This window comes from Talpa europaea, assembly GCF_964194135.1.
Source record: "Talpa europaea genome assembly, contig: HAP1_SCAFFOLD_138, whole genome shotgun sequence".
NCBI classification, from domain to species: Eukaryota; Metazoa; Chordata; class Mammalia; order Eulipotyphla; family Talpidae; genus Talpa; species Talpa europaea.
This window is the reverse complement of record NW_028167981.1, coordinates 56,196-76,187: the sequence shown is the minus strand read 5'-3', so window position 1 is coordinate 76,187 and position 19,992 is coordinate 56,196. Positions and strand designations below refer to the sequence as shown.

Sequence of the window (19,992 nt, the reverse complement as noted above, 5' to 3'; positions counted from 1 at the left end):
AATCACAGCTACCCCTGCTATCCAACTGATGCCCTTGTCGGCTTTCTTTCCTGCACTTCTAACATTTCGGTTAAAGGTATCTACCCCTCCTTAGAAAAAAACCTCTGTGTCTTTAGCATCATCACAAAGACAGCTCCCCTCCCTGGCACAGGCCATGCTCCAAAACTGGCGGGCTCTGGACCTGTTGACGGCTAACAAGGGGGGCACCTGCCTGTTCCTCAGGGAAGAATGTTGTTATTGTATCAATGAATCAAAGATTGTAGAACAAAATGTGGAAGCCTTCATGAAACTACGCAAAGACATGGAAAGGGAAATTGGGGGCTCCAATTCCCCGCTGACATGGTTTCAAAATCCTATAGTGTCATGGCTCCTCCCACTCTTGGGGCCACTACTAATGATGACTTTACTTTTTTTTTTCTTTTTGCTCCTTGCCTCCTGAAATTCACACAGGCTCACATTCAGGAAATGTCTCCTACCACCTTTGACCAACTCCTTCTCCACCCACGTTATCGCATCCCTGCAGAAGACCCTCATAACCAGGCCTGAGCCACCCCCTGGCTCTCTGCCAGACCAGAGAGCAGTAATGAGGGAGCAGCACCTAGAGAAGGGGTTCTCATAAATGGGCTGGCCCAGGACAAAGAGGAGCGGCGAATGTGCGTGGCGGGGCAAGGGGTGGAATGTAGTTCCCTCACAATCCCTGGGAACCATCCTTATGTCACATCAAGAGCTGGGTGCTTGATTTGTTGCCCCAGCCCCCAGGACTAACCCCTTTCAGGTTTCTCTTGTGGCTGCAGATTACCAACTTGAAGGGGACCCAAGACCCGACCCTGGGAGAGGGTTCAGGCTCGCTTGCTCTGTACTGTACCCCACCTTTAAACACTGAGCGCCTACAAAGCCTACGCTTCCCTAGTAAACTTGAAACGCGGGCAACTGCTCTGGGAGACACTGGGAAGAATTGTTTAGTTTGGTTTTCTGCGGGGTTTCTACTTCTCCACGGAGACTTTCCAATTTTTGTCTGACTCCTCCATCTCACATTCTAATTCCTTATGACCCTGGGGCCAGAGTGCCCCCCAATCAGTGCTCTTTGGAGTGATCTGTTTACCCTCTGTGGATCAGACCCCAGCAAACTGACCTTCCCAGTTGGGAATCTTCCCCCAGTCGTCTCAACATGGGTTGCTCAGCTCGCCACAGGATAAACAGGCGACTGAAGCATCAATTCTGCTTGAGTCTCCTGAGGAAAAAAAGCCTTCTGTGTTAATGCACGTATGCAGACATATGTGAGATTGTAACAGATTGCTCTGAAATGGGCCTGGCTGTGCCCCTGGCTGTCCCCTCACTGCCTCCTGCCATGAGCATCCACTGGTGCAGGAGCTTGAGCAGCGCTGCCTGCTGGCAGCTACTGAGTCATGGCATCCCAGAAGTTCGAGTCTGAAGACTGAGTGAAAATTCCTAAACATTTTTTCTTTAAAACAAGTTATCAGTTCATTTCTTCTGTCATTGGGAGGATGGGACGGGGGGACTACTCACAGCACCTGGTGGAGATGTTGGTGGCATGACGTCAGATGGCAAATCTAACTTATAAAGTGGGGTGTGAGTACAGTGGCTTGCCGTTCTCGTGAGCCTCAACTCTCTTTTTCCTCTCCACAGTTGAGAGACTACCAAAGGAAAAACATCTTGGGGTCTCCTGCAAGAGACCACTGGAAGTGGTTGTAAGTCATCTGAAGATGTAAGTCTTGCTCAGCCAGGCTGGGAGAGGGGTGCTCCAGGGGCAGCTCAGTGAGAGGTGAAGAGCATGAAAGAAGTGGGTAAGAACCCTGGGTCTGAGTGCGGCCTCTCCATAGCTCTGCTGGGGATCTGATTTGGGGCAACACTGTTTAAGCTCTTTGCCCACCTGTCAGGGTGCTACAGCTCTACTTAAATCTAGGCAGCATCCGTGAGAGGATTGTGCATTCATCCCTTCGTGTGGGGCCTGGTGCGCAGTGAGCCTTCAGTACAGGGCGTCGCTATGGACTTCTTGCTCTGGCAATTTCCCTCATCCCCAGCCTCAAGGGGAAGCCAGTCAGTGAGGACACCCTCTCCCTTTAGGGCGGCACAGATGAACCCCGGGTGCTTGGGATTAGGTGACCTCTGAGGTGGGAGTCCGTCTTTGCCACCTGCTTGCTGGGTGATCCCAGGGAAAGTCACGTCCCTCCCGGGCCTCAGTTTCCTCACCTGGAAGATGAAATTGTTGGGCCAGATCAGTGTCCTCAAGACTGATTTGGTAGCTTTGATCATCTCTTGGTTCATGTTGCTTTCTGCCTCAGGTGAGGTGGTGAGTGGCCTTTTAGAAAGATGGCGCAGGCCGTGGTATGATCCGTCACCCTTGTCTCTAGCATCCATCGTCCAGAGCTGCTCTCTCTTTCCTTCTATGACCTTCTTGTCTTCTCTAAGCCACTTTTCTCTTCCTCCCCATGCTCTTGTTTTTCTCTTTTCACCTCATGTAGATTCAGGACATTCTGCAGGTGCTGGTGTCCGACCTTAACCGCTCCAATGGGGTAGCGCTCCTCCCATTGGACAGGAGGAAGGTGAGGCTGTGCTGAGACCCCGTCTCTGGCTTGCCCTCTCCCAGCGTGCATGCCCAAGGCTTGTCTGCTTGGAGTACTTGGCCTCTGGCTGATTTAATGTTGCTATCATTAACCCTCGGTGTGTCCACGTCTGCTATTTCACCTGCTTGGTCGATCGTTGTTTTCCTTCCTGCACATCTTTATCATCTTGGAGAAGATACAATACACCGTGAAGGGTGAAAGGTCATTTGGGAAGAGCTTCCAGAGCAGGGGTGTGAGATTTGGGCCTTCCAAGCCTCCAGGGTGAATGCTCAGGGGCCCGTCCTACTGGGAGAGCCTCAATAAACCCCCGCCCCAAACACAGGGCTTGCCATCTGGGCATGTCCTGCAAAGACCAACAGTCCACACTGCAGTTGATTTTTCAAAGTGATGAATTCATTTTAGCTTAGGAGTAGGAAATGCAAGATTAGGAGAAAGGGGGCTTTGGTTACAGGTGCAAGGACTAAGGTGAGTTTTGTAGCAGAACTGCAAGTGCGTGAGGTTCACCAGAGATGAGTGACTGGGACATCCTCCCCCACTGTCTTTTAAAAATCAACTGGACACTTACCCATCTCCCATGGGCCCTTGGCAGCAGACACTTTGTTAGGTGGCAAGGTGGGATGTGGCAACTGAGGGGGCAGTTGGCTCTGAAGGGTCTGGAGGCTGGAAGGGGTGGCCTTTGAGACTGATGTGTAGAGGTGGGCAGTGTTCATTCCCGTGGAGAACGGGTGACCTGGGAGTCCCGGGCAGAGGGTGGGTGCAGGAGATGATCGGACTCGGAGCCCAGAGAGCGCTTGGCAAGAAGGTAAGGAGGCTGGGGTGCCCTGGGCTGGGGGATGACCTCGTCCTGATGTGGGAGGGGACACCGAGCTCTGGGTCTCCAGCTGTATTGGGTGACGTCTCATTGTTACTTCTGTCTGTCCTGGCCCATCAGAGTATGGAGGTGACTGGCTCGCTCCAAACAGAGCAACACACCAAGAGCGAGCTGGCCATGAAACTCGGCCAGGTACGGGAGAAGCTGGCAGAGCTGAAGGAGCTGGTAAGGCCTGCGCTAGCTGGGAAGGGCTCGGAGGCCTCTGGGAGGGAGGTCCTTAGGCCAGGACAGAGGTAGCTCCAACTCAGGGCTGGGGGGCACTGATGACCCTGCAGTCCTGCCAGGTCCGTGACCACCTGTGCCCTAGGCTCTGAAATGGAGCGGTGGGTTCCTCGGGACAGCAGGTCACCTCCCTGCTGAAGGCATGAGCCAGTAGGGGAGAGACGAGGAGACGTGGAGACATCCTGGTTCCAGACTTGGCCGGGGTCGCACTTCACTGAACAGGGCTGAGCCGCAGCATCCTTCACTTCAGAGAGCACTAGAAAGCAGTTCTGCTGCGGTGAGGGAAGGGGTCTGGGCAGGTGGCAATGTCCCACAGTGCCTGCCTCAGGAAGAGGGGCCCACGCCTGTCCCCCGCATCTGTGGGCGCAGATCTGTGAGATAACTTGGCGGCAGGAGCCAGCAGCAGCGGTGGTATCCACTCTGCTGCTCCACCACAAGTCTGTTGTAGCAGTTGCTCCTCAGAACTGCCCTTTTCTGCATGCTTCCTGGGTTATGGGCAGGACCAATGAGGTTCAAGTTCTGAGCTGATTGGTGCTAAGTGGTCCAGTCAGCCAAGGATGAAAATGGTCCAATGCCTCCCTGGTGGCCTAGATGTTAAGTCTCGGCACCATCACCATTACTGCCTCAGTTTGATCCCTGGTCAGGAGCTGACCCACAAGGCACAGCAGACCTCTCCTTCCTTGCCAGCTGCTCCCCTCAGCAGTGTGTTTCAGTCAGTCTGCCTGTTCTGCTCACTCTACAACTTTGGCCAATACCTCAGTTCTTCTGCACAAAAAAGGAAAAATAGTCCAACCAGACTTGATGTTGGGACACCCTGAAGAGTGATATAAGCCAGGGTTAGAGGGAGCTGAGGGGCTCTGTTCCAACCTCTAAAGAAAGAAGGGGAAGACTCTGTTCCTGGCCTCTGAAGAAAGGAGAACCAGAAGCTGAAAGAAGAAAAGCAGCACCCAGGAGCCAACCTCTGCGGGAGGAAGAGAGGATGAAGACCTCTGTCAGAGACTGGGCCTCCAGTCCTCAGTCTGACATCACCGGAAAGGAGCAAAGGCTCCGGGCCTCATGTCTGAAAGAGCTGTTTGTTGTTGGTGTTGTCCAGCAACTCATAAAGAGCTTTTAACACTTGGTGTCTCTGACACCGGCTGGGATCCCAACTGAAATGGGTATTCACGGGGCATGAGGATGGGATGCCAGGATAGGCCGCAGTGGCACCCACCTGCCCGGGCTCTAAGATAAGAGAGCCGCCAAAAAGCCCCAAAGCCAAAACCAAGGGCTGGAGCATTACAGTACCCATACGATAGGGGCCTACAGGCTGGAGCCGATGGAAGGATAGTGCCCAGTAGGGGACTCATCACTGTGGTTCTCAACCATGTGCACAATTGCAAGAGACTTCAGTCTGGGAACAACCACCTTGGGGGCCTCCCCTGGTGGCGCAGCGGTTGAGTGCTGGGCTGTGAAGCTGCTGCCTCTGCTGCCCGCAGCCTCTGCAGCGCTGGTTCCCCGGCTCAATCCCTGGCCGCCGATGAGGGTCCCACATGGCGGGACAGACCTCTCCTGCCACCCACTGCTCCCCTCAGCAATGTACTTGGGTCCTTCTGCCTGTTCTGCTTCCTGCTCTGGCTCTGGTGAATTCTCTCACCTTCCCGCGCTTCTGACTTTACCTAACGCTTATATGAATAAAAAAAAGAAAAAAGTTCTATTTGCAGAACTTCTAACCTCCTGCAACCCTCTGTGCAGAGTAAGCAGGTGCTCTCAGAGACTCCAGCTCCCTTTAGGGTGGCAGGCGCCAGCACACCAGCAGAGGACCTTACACTACTTCAAAGGAAACTGGCACCCTCTGATCACTGCAGCACAATTTACAGTAGCCAAGCTGTGGAAGGGGTTGTACATAGATAATAGAATACGACTCATCAAGAAACAAAAACTCATGCCATCTGGGGCAACATGGACGGAGCTAATGGAAATAAGCCCAAAGGAGAAAGACAAAAACGTCACTTAGATATGGATATAGAGAAATTAAACAAAGGGCTAGATTAAGCTATACCTTGAGTCTCCCAGGTGGTGCCTGACTACTGGCTGGGGCTGCAGACCAGCCTAGACTTCTTGGCCTGGCAGCACTGGATGGTGGACTGACCCTCTCTAGTTTGACATCAAACTTATTTGACGACAAAGCCTGACTCCTGCTGACTGAGTGCCCCATTGTCTTGTTTCACTTACACCACCACTGGGTACCCAGCCTCTGCTATTTACTGGGTCTGAGATGGATCTTGTACTTGATGCTGCATGTAATTTTTTGTTCCCTTGTTTTTAGATTCATTTTTAATTTATTTATGCATACGAGAACTGGGGTACAGGCCAGAGGTGCAGAGGGTGAGAGGATTCACCAGACACAGAGTAGGGAGCAGAATAGGCCAATCCACTGAAATCCACTACTGAGGGGAGTAGTGGGTGAGACAGGAGAGGTCTGCTGCCCCCTGTGGGTTGCTCCCAGGCCAGGAATCAAACTCAGGTCTAAGAAGTGATAGCACTCAGACTTAAACCTTATGCCCCCACAGAGGCCCTGTTTTATTATTATTTTTTACATCTTTTGATATTATTTAAAATAATAGAAGCACTCCTACTGCTCTACTTGCATAATAAACACGCTCCAGCCCTTGGCTCAGGTCAGGTTTACACGTGTCTTTGTCACCTTTACTCAGTGTCCATCTCTCATGACAGTGCAAGCTCCATGTCTCCAGGGTCCTCTCTCTGCTGCCATTGTGTCTGCAGGGGAGGCAGCTTGGGGAGGCAGGAGCCAGCCAGGGAGAGGGATGCTGGGAAGTGAAGAGGAGGCAAAGGCAGAGAACACTAGGGAGATGCTCCCTGGTTCACTGAGAAAAGCATTTCTCAAAGTGTGGTTGTGGAATCCTTGAAGTCACCCAGAGCCTGTCACAGGAGCCACGAGGTCAAAACTATTTTCTAAACGTCACTAAGACATCATTGGCTTTTTCACTATTTCGCCATCTGCTGAGGTAAAACTTACTAAAAATGGAGCTTATATTACTAACTGCAGTTATTCTTCACAACTACTAACCTCAGAAACACAACTCAAAGGCAGTGTCATTTCAAAGTGTCTTGGTTGAAGCATTAAAAATTATCTTCATTATTCTGCCATCCTCAAATCCACATTTTACAGCACCTGATGCGATGACACACAAGTGCACACACAACACTCCTGTTGCGTCCCCAACTACCATGTGCCAAGGAAAATATTTGCATGAGATGAATTAGACAGTTTTTCTTTTTTTGTAGGTAATTCCATCTGCACATGAAGGAATGAATGACAAAATCTGTGGCTATTTGATTCGGTTAATTAGACAGACATTGTCCTGAAAATGAGTGTGTGCTCCTTTGAGAAAATCAACTGACAATTGATAACTGACAGTAACTTCTCCTTGACCAAATATAAGTGCTCAGAAAAAACCAGAATCATGGAAAATTGTGTCCTGTCACTAACTTGACAACTTCCAGTACTACTTTTACTTTTTGGATTTGTGGTGAAAAATAAAATGAATTTTTTAAAATAATTTGATTCCAGTGTAATGAACATTGAAGAGCTTTATAATTTGTGGAACAATATATTACTTTAAAAAAATCACACATTAAAACTAACTGCAGTTAGTTTTATGCAAGAGAGAACTAAGGAAATGTAACAGAATAAGAAATATTTAATGATATTGTTTCAGGTTTCACTTTGCAAATAACCTGGGAGAAAATACCAGCTGTATAGATTTAATTTAGTATCAAAGTGAAATATTCACAATAATGTGAAAACACTACTCCAACATATTTGTGTGAGGCTGTAGACATTTTTTCATAGACTTCAACCAGAACAATAGCTAAATGCAGAAGGAAACTTGAAAATCCTACTGTCTTCTAATGAGACAGACAAGAAAAAACAATGAGACAGACAAGAAAGACAACTGCAAACATAAAACACGTGAAAGATCCACTCTTCCCATTGCCCTGATTAAAAGAAGTTATTTAACAGGCATTGGTTATTGATTATCTATTAACAGACATTGGATTATTACTATAATTCTAAATGAAACAACTACATGATCAAACTCGCTTTATTCCCAGTGTGGTAAGTATGGGGAGCGATACCTCCTAAACAAGATTATGCTTGGCGTCCTCCCTAATTTGTCAGTCTGGACACGGATCCGGAATGGAAAATGACTGAGAATCGCAGACCCAGTGCTGGGGTCACAGACACAGGGTGAGGAAGCTTTGGGTGAGGAGAGGAGGGGCCAGAGCAAAGCCCCAGGGCCCCAGTCTGGTTCTCATAATTCCAGGCCCCAGGGCTGTGTCTAGGGCAGGAAGGTTACTGTTGGGGACACCCCACTGCCCCCTTAGCCTCCCTTCTGTCTCCACCACCTGTGCTGGGCCCTGGACACTTGTGACTCCTCCCCAGTTCTCAGTCCCCAGTGCCTGGAGGTTCCCAGAGAACCAGTCAGCATCACTGCCTGCCCAGGTAAGTCTCCACCCACCAGCCTAGGGTCAGAAGCTCCCCAGACCCCAGCAGTGCTGGTCTTGGGGCCCCCAACCCTCCTCCTGCTGCTTCTCTCCAGGGCTCTGGCCCAGACAGACCCCTGGGCTGGTGAGTGCAGGGTGGAGGGAAAAGGCTTCTGCAGAGGAAGCTGCTGCCTTAGGCCCCTCTGTCACCCCCGTGGCCCCCTCAGTCCTGGTCCCTTTCTGTCCCCCCACCCTGCCTCCTCCTTTTGTCCCCTGAGTCTTGCCCCTTCTGGACCCACTGCCCATGTTCAGTCTCTGGAGCTCCCTCCCTCCTGGACACTTTCTCCCCTGCCCCATCTCCCCAGGACTCAGGACCTGCCCCGGGAGGAGGGTCCGCCCGGCTCTCACCCCTCCCCGCCCCCAGGCTCCCCCTCTCTGAGGGTGTTAGAAATGGTGATGTCCCGCCCGGCCTCGGGGAGCCCCGGTGCATCGCGGGGGCTACGTGGACGACCCGCAGTTCGGGTTCGACAGCGACTCCCCGGGCCAGAGCGCGGAGCCGCGGGCCCCTGGGCGGGCGGGCGGGGCGGGAGGGTCGGGCGAGGAGACGCGGCTCCGCAGACACTCGGCGCGGAGGCTCCAAGCGCTCCTGGAGGCCCCGCGCGGCCGCCGCAGCCAGAGCCGGGCCGGGGAGGGTCACCGCTCCCGCCCCTCCCCCCGCCCCGAGTCTCGGGGCCCCGTGACCCCCGAGGCCGTGGCCCCTGCCAGGCCCCTTGACCAGGGAGGAGCCCGCGGGACTTTCACCCTTTAGGTTTTATTTAAGTTCAGGATTATTCAGGGCGGGAGATCGGGTGCGGGCGGGAGACCACGGGGTGACTGAAGGGCGGGCTCAGGGTCTCCCACGGTCCAGAGGACTCTGGGCTGCGCCGCGGGGCCCGACGGCGCCTCCCCCGCGGGCACGACCAGCTCCCCACGACGGCGCCGGGGACGCGCCCTGGGCGGGGACCTGCGCGCCTGGACCCGGCGGGCCCGCGGCTCAGCTCCCCGGCGCGAGGGGGAGGGGGAAGGTCGGGCAGAGCAGGACGGGAGCAGCCTGGGGGGCGGGTGCGGGGAGGGGCCCCCAGACTCCTGGGGATGGGGAAGGAGGCGCCGCCGCTCTGAGGTGAGAGGGCTGCGGGGCCTTTGATCTCCCTGAGGCGCGCACCCCGCAGGGCAATGGAATCATGGTGAGGAAGCGCCCCCTTCTGGCCAGAGAGGGAGCTGTCGGCCACGTTTTCCAGCTCTGGGATGGAGACTGGCCTGGAGGCTCCTGCTTTTTCTGAAGGACAGTTAAGGAATCCAGTTCCTCCTGAGAAAGAGGGGAGACCACCCCTGAAATCACCCTTCACTGGATCCTTTTGACCGGCGCCATCTTAGGAGCAATGAGTTTCTCTCTCGAGATCTTGTTTTTTGGTCAGAGAGCATTTTTGGAGATCTCCCTCCTGCCTGTCTGTGTCATCACCCTCCACCCAGGTCAGCAACAAAATGCTCAGAGACCTGCATCCCACCCTGGGCTCTCACCTGCTATCCCGGACTCCCAGACCAGGCTGGTTTCTGGGGTTTGTGCCCCTCCCTCCATCTACACTGTTCTCTCCACTGGAGGATGGTCACATGAGGCTGCTTCAGTGTCCATGGAGGAAACAAAAAGCATTAAATTTCCATTTCTTCCTACTCAGGCCCCCCAATCGCCATATGTGACCCATCACCCCATCTCTGAGCATGAGGTCACCCTGAGGTGCTGGGCCTTGGGCTTCTACCCTGATGACCTCACCCTGACCTGGCAGCGAGTTGGGGAGGACCTGACCCAGGACAGAGAGCTGGTGAACACCAGATGGGGGGGCAGTGGGGACTGGAAACTTCCAGAAGTGGGCAGCTGTGGAGGTGCCTTCTGGAGAGGAGCAGAGATACACATGCCATGTGCAGCATGAGGGGTTGATAGCACCCCTAGTCCTGAGATGGGATAAGGAGGGAAATGTGGGCACAGAGGCTGACTCGGGGCCATCAGAAGCCCTTCTGGAGACCTTCAGAGAGTCAGACCGAGGCCTCAGGCTCAGGGTCTGATCTTCCCTTCCCTTCCAGTGCCGCCTCCTCAGTTCTCCATCCTTGCCGTGGTCCTCATTTCCAGCTCGGTTTTCTTTAGAGGTGCTCATTGGACACAAGGTGGCTTCATGTGTGAGGGGGTAGAAGAAGTGCTCAGGTAGGGAAGGGAGTGGGGGATCTTGTCCACTGGGGACTTTCATGTCCCAGGGAGAACTTGCCCTGCCTGGTTAATGGGAAGTACCATCCACACACACGGGTGTTGCCCAGAGGGCATTTGGTCCAGTCCCCCTTCATCTCCTTTCCTCATTTTTCCCAGTCCTGACCTGGGTCTTTAGTCCCAGTTCTGGAAACTTCCCTGTGGTGCAGGATTAGAAGATTCCTTTAGGACTTCTGACCTGACTACTCCCTGGTCTCACCTGATGCTTCTTCCCACAGGAGGACAAGGAGGAAGCTACACTCAGGCTGCAAGTAAGTGTGGTCAAGGCTTGGATCCCTGAGCCCTGGGAATGGTGTAGATGGAGCCCATGAGAGAGTCACTCTCATCAGTTTCTCTTGTGGTCTCATCTCTCACCAAGTTTTGTTGTGTTCTCCCCCAGGCAGCCACAGTCCCTGTGCTCTGAAGTGTATCTCCGCCCCTATAGGTGAGACCCTGGAGAATTGCAGTGGGGGTGGGGATTGAGGCAGAGAGGCTGGGACTATGCAATGGGGATGCTTTCAGGAGGACATCTTGGGAGTGCAGTGGACCATTGATAATGTTAACACTCGGGTAATGAGTGAGCTGTCAGGGGTGAAGATGCCACCACATCCTAGCAGGGGCCAGGACAGGCGGAGGGGTCCTGCCCAGCTCCTTACACCTCAAGCCAACCATAAACCTCCTTCTCTTCTGCAGGTCCAATGCTTTTTCAGTCCCACTCAGAAGCTCCTTCTCCATGGAACTGTATTTATTGGGGTGTTGTTCTGACACTCTTTACACTGTGTGAAATTTGAATTACTTTATTCTGGGGCTTGATGTTAATTGACTTCCCATCATTTTATATTGTGTACCCTGTCATTCTTGTTACACACACACACACGCACACACACACACACACACATGCGCACATTCCCCTCTCCTTGGGAACCAGACCCTCACTCAGCACTGGGGTACTCTGACCCTCTGTCTCTGGTCCCCTCAGAGCCTCCCTCTCTGCAGTGTCTCTACTCAGCAGTGCCTGGGCAGCCCCAGGAGTCCCTGCACCTCCTGCCTCTGCCCTTGTGGGCAACCAGCCCCTCACCCTGCATGGCAGTGAGGAGGCGAAGGCCAAGTCCTGAGGTCAGTGACCAATAGAGGAGACAATTTACCTTTTTCTTTTCTTTTCCCCCTCATTGTATTATTCAGTTGAGGTTAGCATTGGTTTACACACTGCATGTGTTCAGAGGCAAGGGTCACATCTCTTCAGATGTTTGTTACCACATCACACCCACCCTAAGGGCACCCATAGTCTTCACTACATTCCATCGGGCCCTCTTCCTACTTTGTTTCCTACTCTTACCCCCAGCCATAGCTTCAATTCTACAGTCATATATATAGAATATGTTTTGGTTTAGTTTCATCTGTCCCAACTTTGTTTCTTTATATTCCAAATATGAATGAAATCATCTGTATATAACTTTTTCCTTCAAATTTATTTCACTTAGCATAATCCCATCCATATCTATCATGTTGTTGCAAATTCAATATTTCATCTTTTTCACAGCTGAGTAGTATTCCATAGTGTGTATAGCTTGTGTTCTTTATCCCCTCATCTGCCGTTGGGCACTTAGGTTGTCTCCATAGCTTGGTTATGGTAGACAGTGCCGCAGTGACTGTAGGAGGTGCATATTCCTTGGAATTAGTGTTTTAACTTCTTTGGATAAATACCATGGAATGGGATCCTTGACCATATGACAGGTCTATTTTGAGGAACCTTCATTTTTTTTTTTTCCCCATAGGGGCAGGACCAATGTGCTATCCATAGAAAACAGAGGTACCAAGTTACCGCCCCGCCTAAGGAAAGGTGAGGCTGAGCAGGGATGAGAAGCTAAGGAAGAGGAGGAAGACATGGAGCAAGATGGGGAAAGGAGACTGAGGAGGTGCATGGAGCAGAGAGACATGTGAAGAAGAAACCACGCCTTGCTTCTCACTTGGACTTGTGCCATGGAGTTGGGGACATGGAAAGAGACATGTGAAAGAGATTAAAAACATGGGTGAGAAACTCATGGGGAGGCTGACAATGACCGCTGTTATCTTGTCATGGATTTAGATTTTGTTCTTTTCCTTCCAGACTTGCCTGGCCCCTCCTGCCCCTGTCCCATGGGTCTCTACCAGTAGGTGCCTTAGCCTTGTGGCAGGCGTTCGGGCCCCAGTGGGCCTGCTTTGGGCCCAGCCTGTTTGGCTGGGCATTGACCCATGAGGGGACGGGTAACTTTGGGTGCTTCACTTGGGAACTATACTAACTATATTCTTTCTCTTCTTCTCTCTCTATTGCACACTGATTCTCTATTTTATAGTAATTGTATTAAAGTTCTTTTCTATTGAAGGTCTTACACTTTAGTGTATGTTTTGTCTTTATGCAGCTGATGGCAGATCCCATGTAGAGTGTGCAGTTTTGAAGGTCCAGGGAACCCCTCATTCTGCCCACTGACAGGACAAGACATCATTCCCACCCACCATGTGCCAGAGTTCCTTTTTCTCCACACCTTTCAATGGGTCATTCTCACAGATGTGAGGTGGGAACTCACTGTGGTTTTATTTATTTTTTAAAGATTTATTTATTTATTTATACAAGCACTGGGTACAGTAAGAAGCGCAGGAGGGTGAGAGAATTCACCAAAGCAGAGCAGGGAACAGAACAGGCAGGCTGTCGAAGAAATACACTGCTGAGGGGAGCAGCAGGAGGGGCAGGTGAGGTCTGTTGCACCATGTGGGACCCTCGCCTGCGGCCGGGGATCAAACTGGCTTGCAGAGGCTGCTGGCAGCTTCGCAGCCCAGTGCTCACCCGCTGCGCCACCAGGGGAGGCCTTCATTGTGGTTTGAATTGGCATTTTTCTGACAGCACATGATGATAAACTTGTATCCATATATCTATTGGCCACATGTGTATCTTTTTTAGAAAAGTACCTATTTAGCTCCTCTCCTCTGTTTTGAGGTGTTTTCTTGTTTTGGAGTTCTTTGTAGATCTTGGATATTATATCCATGTTGGATTGATGATGTACAAATAGTTTCTCCAATTTGATACTGTCTTTTCATTTTAACGATAGCTTCCTTCACTATGTAGAAGCTTTTTAGTCTGATGTGATTCCACTGGTTTCTTTTTGCTTTTGCTTCCTTGGAGCACAGAAGACACTATGGGCAGTGAAAATACTCTGTATGATATTCTCATGATGGACACAGGACATTACACATGTGTCCAACACCCCAAGAACGGACACAAGGGAAACCATGACTTTGCAACTATGACGAGCAGGTCTATTACTTGTAACCCACATGTCAGTCTGGTCTTAACACCTAGTTTGGTCATGATAAAGGGAAACCATGACTTTGCAACTATGACGAGCAGGTCCATTACTTGTAACCCACGTGTCAGTCTGGTCTTAACACGTGATTTGGTCATGATGTGTGAAGAGTTTTATAAGTTGAGGAATGAAGTGTAATTTACTTTAGAAAGCATATTTCATGCTCATACAAGGACATTTAAATAACACTCAAGGATACGCATAAGTCATTCCCCTTCACCCCCAACACCCCAATCAGCCAGTATCTGCTCAAAACCTAGCAATTTATCTTTTCTCTTCCAAATATATGTATCTCCATGCTCCTGTCTGGGCAATAGTGTTCGTTTTCCCATCAGTAAAGGAGTTCAGGTCACAGAGTTGGGGGGGAAACATTTGCAAATCACGAATCTGACAAAGGACTGTATCTACAAATAATGCCGAAAACTCAATGATCAGAAAGAAATAACCCAATTTTAATAAGGACAAAAATAGTGTAATAAATGAATGGCACCTCATCTGTAAAAATGTACAAAACTTCTATACAAACGGCAACTGTATTCATAGAAAAGTGAAAATATGAACAAATGCTCACTATCACAGTTAAGAACAGTGACACCATCACACCTAGGAGAGACTGAAAATGCAAACTCTGCACAATACCAGGTGCTGTCCAGGGTGTGAACAACAGAAGCCTCATTACATTCATTTTTTAAAATTTTTTTATTTATATAAGAGCTGGGGTACAGGCCCAAGTCGCGGGAGAGTGAAAGGGTTCACCAGAGACCTGATTCACCAGATCTGGTGAATCAGGATTCACCAGAGTGGGGAGCAGAACAGACAGACGGACTGAAAGCACTGCTGAGGGAAGCAGCGGGCGAGAGAGGAGATGTCTGCCCTGCCAAGTGGGAGTCTTCCTGGCTGACCGGGAATCGAACCTGCACTGCGGAGGCTGCGGACAGCTTCACAGCACTACGTTCAACCCACTGTGCCACCGTGGAGGGCCCTCATCACATTCATTTTAAAAGATGCTTTAGGGGCTGAGAGACACATCAGAGCCCTGGGCACTATTGTTGCCTGGTTGAGAACAAAACAGAACCTGGTAAGAGATGACACCACAGGAGGGACAGATGAGGGTGACTCCCCCATGGAGTCCATTTACACTGTCCCCAGGGGCTCAGGGTCAAACCACTGATCTACACTTACCTAGAGCCTGAGTGTAGCTTCCTCCTTGTCTCCCTGTGGGTAGAAAAATCATGTGAGACCAGGGAGCAGTCAGGTCAGAAGCCTAAAGGAATCTTCTAATCCTGCACCACAGGGAAGTTTCCAGAACTGGGACTAAAGACCCAGGTCAGGACTGGGGAAAAAGAAGAAAGGAGGTGAGGGGGGACTGGAGCAAATGCCCTCTGGGCAACACATGTGTGTGGATGGCACTTCCCAATAAACAGGCAGGGCAAGTTCTGCCTGGGACATGGAGGCCCCAGTGGACAAGATCCCTCACTCCTTTCCCTACCTGAGTGCTTCCTCCTCCACATCACAGCTGCAGCCACCGCAGCTCCAGTGAGCACAGCTCCAAGGAGAACCAGGCCAGCAATGATGCCCGCGGTGGGGATGGAGGACTGAGGAGGGGGCACTGGAAGGGAAGGGAAGATCATACCCTGAGCCCCAGACCTTATCCTGACTCTCTGAAGGTCTCCAGAAGGGCTCCTGATGGCCCTGAGAACAGCCTCAGTGCCCACATCCTCCTCCTCACCCCATCTCAGGACTTGGGGCTCCAGCAGTCCCTCATGCTGCACGTGGCACGTGTATCTCTGCTCCTCTCCAGAAGGCACCACCACAGCCGCCCACTTCTGGAAGGTTCCATCTCCCCCAGGCCTGGTCTCCACCAGCTCCATCTCCTGGGTCAGGTCCTCCCCATCTCGCTGCCAGGTCAGGGTGATGTCCACTGGGTAGAAGCCCAGGGCCCAGCACCTCAGGGTGACCTCATCCTCAGAGGTGGGGTGGTGAGTCACATATGTCCTTGGGGGATCTGAGGTGGTAAATCAGAAAAGTCATTTTGTGTTTCCTCCATGGACACTGAAGAATCCTCATGAGAGCATCCTCACAATGGACAAGACAACTGGTGTGGCAGGAAGAAGCATAAACTGTAAAAAACAGGCTAATCTGGGGAATCTGTGCGATTCTCCTATTCCTAAGAAAGTTCTGGAATGAGGAGGAAAGCCCAGGGTAGGATGAAGCAGAGGGAGTGGAACACAGACTTTTTATTCCTGACCTGGGTGGAAGGTGAATGACACAGAAAAGCAGGAATCACATAACTGAAAATGTTCTCAGACCAGAAACAAGACTGAGAGAGAAACTCGTGGTTCTCAAACAGGCCCGTGGTCAAAAGGACCCGGTGACGTGTGATGTCAGGGACTGTCTGTCTTTCTCAGGAGAGACGGGATCCCTTCACTGTCCTTCAGGAGAAGCCCGAGTCTCTGGGAGTCTCTCTCGTGCAGAACATGAACCCCAGGGGAGTCCCCCTCTCGGGACTAGAGAGAGGACTCATTTCCCGCAGTGACTCCAGGCAGGGGGGGACCGGGAGGCCTCCAGGCCCCTCTTACCCGTGCACTGCAGAGTCTCCTTCCCGTGCGCCAGGCATGTGCGCAGCCACCTCAAGCACCTGCCCTCCGCATAGTTCCTGAATTTCTCTGCCTCACCCAGGGCCTCCCACTCGCGCCGGGTGATCTGAGCGGCCGTGTCCGCAGTGGTCCAGGAGCGCAGGTTCTAGTTCAGGGCCAGGTAATCAGCGCTGTCTTAGGCGAACTGATCATACCCGCGGAGGAGGCGCCAGTCGGGCCCCACATCGCAGCCAAACATGTTCTGGAAGGTGTGAGAGCCTGTCCCTGCCCCGTCACCCTGGGATCTCCCCGCCCACGCCCCCTCCCGCCAGGAATAAACTAAACAGAATGAAACGGGGTGACAGTCCCGCGGGCTGTTCCCGGGCAGGTTGCAGAGAAGCCTGGAGGGGGAGACCCTGGGCGACCCCCGTCCGTGGGGATGGGGGTGCTGACCCGGCCCGGCCCCGCGCCAGCTCACCGGTCTCGCTCTGGTTGTAGAGGCCGCGCAGGGCGTCCAGGTGCTCTCAGTACCTCAGTGCGCTGTCCCTTAGGATCCGCGTCCTCCCGTCCCGCTCCTCCTGCTCCTCCTGCCCCACCTGCCCCGCCCAGGGCGCCCGCGGCTCCGCACTCTGGCCCTGGGAGTCGCTGTCGAACCGCCCGAACTGCGTGTCCTCCACGTAGCCCACGGCCATGAAGCGGGGCTCCCCGAGGCCGGGCCGGGTCATCGCGGTGTAGAAAGTCCTCAGGGAGTGGGGGCCTGGGGGCGGGAGGGGAGACCCGGCCTGTTCTTCTCCCCTTCGGGGACTCGAGTCCTAGGGGGGCGCCCACGAGACAGAAAGTGGGTGAAAGACGAGTAGAGTGAAAAGCGGCTGCGGGACGAAAATGGCCGGGACTCGGGGGCCAGAGGAGGCTGGGGTCTCGGGGGACGGAAAGGGGCCAGGACGGGGCGGGGCCGAGGTGGGGGGACAACTAGGGCGGCGGCGAGGTCGCGCCTTTCCCACCCTCGCTCACGCCCGAGCTCCCGCCTCTGGGAGCGCCCTGTCCCCTCCCGACCCGCACTCACCCGCCCGGGTCTCCCTCGGGGCCGCGGCCCCCGCGAGCAGGAGCAGGAGGGCTGCGCCCCCCATCCCCCAGGACGCGCCTCCACCCGGGCTGGGGAGACGGAGTCCCGGCGGGCGGGCGAGGGCTTTGGAACGGGAGCCGCGGGGCTGCTGATTGGCTGCTCTGGAGACCTCCAGGCAATGGGGAGTGAGCCCTGGGGTGAGTCACCAGTATCCAGGAAGTAGGACCCGCCCAGGCTGTGAGCCCAGAAGCGGAACCGAGGGGAGAGGGCGAATCCCAGCAGTCACCTTCCAGCCCTGCACCCCGCGCTGGGGACAGAGACCCAGACAGCCACACCCCGAGACCTGGGACTTTGCCGCCCCCTCCTCTCCTGCTCCGAGACCTTTGCCACACCGTGTCCCTGAGTCCAGGCCCAGGGACTGGGTCCGCAATTCTCAGACATTTTTCTTTCAGAAACTCTGTTCAGTCTCACAAATTATTACGGATCCCATGTATAATTTTGTTAGGTGGGTTACAGCTTTAAATATTTACTTTACTAGAATAAAACCTTTTTAAAAGATGTTATTGCTTCTTTACTTTAGAATATAAATAACCTGGGGCCTCCCTGGTGGCGCAAGGGGTTAAGCATCAGCACTGTGAAGTGACCTGTAGCTGCAGCAGCACAAGTTGGCCAGGGAGCAACTCACATGGCACTGCAGACCTCTCCTGCCTCACCTGCTGCTCCCCTCAGCAGTGGATTTCTGTAGATCTGCCTGTTCTGCTCCCCACTCTCTGTCTTTGGTGAATCCACTCACCTGCCACACCTCTGGCCTGTACTCCAGTTCTTGTGTGCATAAATAAATAAATCTTTTTTAAAAAGAATACTAATAACCTATGATATGCTAATGATGGAGTTTTTGAGTCAGTGGGTTTGGAGTGAGGGATCCTTGGGGTCACTCTGGGAAAGATGTCACCAGGGCTCCCATTTCAGCGGTACGTGGAGAGTTCCCCAGGCAAGTTTCTTCACGAGACAGAGACACTAGTTATATTTAAAGGGAAGGTTTTTTACGGGGAAAAGGATGTCCTAAAGCTAATTCCATACAGGCTTTGTGGACTCCACCCCCACCCCAGGCCAAAGCCAAAGACACTGGGAACTCCAAATCCCATCACCACCCAAGGGAAGGTGGCTGGGACCTGAGGGTGGGGTGAAGCAGCCAGGTTTGGTATAAAACCAGACACGTGGGCTTTGGTGGGGGGCTCTTTTTTTGGCTCTCCGCCAGCTGGCAGCGCTTGGCCAGCTCTGAGAGTGCCTTTGTGTTTCCAGGTTGGCGAATAGGGTAGGACGCATTAAAGACTTTATTTCCCTATTTTCTCCCTGAGTTGTACATTTCCTCATGTCCCTTTCCCTTTTATTAACCTTTTGTGTGTGCCTGTAGTGGAGTACAAATAAGTCCCTTTTATGCGCGCAGGTGAGAACCCACAGCCAGGCAACCCATTTTTGTATCGGGGCTGCTCAGGTTTATTAGGGAAAGGTTTATTAGGGAAAGGGACAGAAGAGTAAAGGATATTTGCATAGACACAGGTGGGCAGGAAGAGCTGCCCAGAAAGGGACAGGTTTGCTGAGAGAGGCCTGCATGGTTGCAAGTGGGCGGCCTTGAGGAGAGCTGCCTCCACTGAGGGAGGTCAATGAAGAGAAGTGCAGGCATGATACAGGTCATGGGCAGGCAGGAGGCTGCTGCCCTGCGGAGGAGAGATTTGGTGAAAAGAGGCACCTGCATAGTCACAGGTGGACAGAGGGAGTGCTACCCCAGCCTGTGCAGAGACCGCACTAATACAGTCTTCTGTTGGGGAGGGGCCACTCCTTGTGAGCCTTTGGGTTAGTTGCTGATTATGGATAACTGTGCAGAATCTGAAAGCGACCAGAGATTCCACCATGGGCTCAATCTCCATATCTTTACCCTTGGGCCTGTGCTCTAGACAGCAGTCTGATACCTGCTTGGATTTTCTGTTTTGTAATCTAGGCTTTGGTGCCTAAGGATCTTGGTTTCTAGATCTGTGTCAGTGGCTGTGTTAATCCCTTCTACCCCCTGCTCCTTGTGTGAGCCAGATTTCTGGTCTTGGGGAACCTCCTTTCCAGTCTGTTCCCCATCATTTACTAACTTGACAACTTCCAATACTATTTTTACTATTGGGATTTGTGGTGCAAAATAAAGTGAAAAAAAATTTTTTAAATAATTTGATTCCAGGGACCTCCCTGGTGGCGCAAGGGGTTAAGACGCAACCTATGAGGTAATCAGAAGCCTCTGCAGCCTCAATCTGCTCTGGATTCCCAGGCCAGCCAGGGAGCAACCCACATGGCATAGCAGACCTCTCCTGACTAGCCCACTGCTACCCTCAGCAGTGTCCTTTGGTCAATCTGCCTGTTCTGTTCCCCACTCTGTGTCTGGTGAATCCTCTCACCCCCACACCTCTGGTCTGTTCTCCAGCTCTTGTATGCATAAATAAATAAATCTTTTAAAAAAATAAATAATTTGATTCCAGTGTAATGAATACTGAAGAGCTTTATGAAAGGTTTGGCCTGGTAAAGAAAAGGAGAGCC

At 52.4% G+C, this 19,992-nt stretch overlaps 1 pseudogene across 1 annotated transcript; it reads right to left on the bottom strand.

Annotated features, from left to right (window-relative positions):
* Window positions 1–15,505: 15,505 nt before the first annotated feature.
* Window positions 15,506–16,691, bottom strand: LOC311188048 (class I histocompatibility antigen, Gogo-C*0101/C*0102 alpha chain-like; annotated as a pseudogene). Its single transcript has 2 exons — window positions 16,356–16,691; window positions 15,506–15,781 (listed from the first exon to the last, which is right to left on the bottom strand). The product of its transcript is annotated as a class I histocompatibility antigen, Gogo-C*0101/C*0102 alpha chain-like (transcript).
* Between the last annotated feature and the right edge of the window lie 3,301 nt (window positions 16,692–19,992).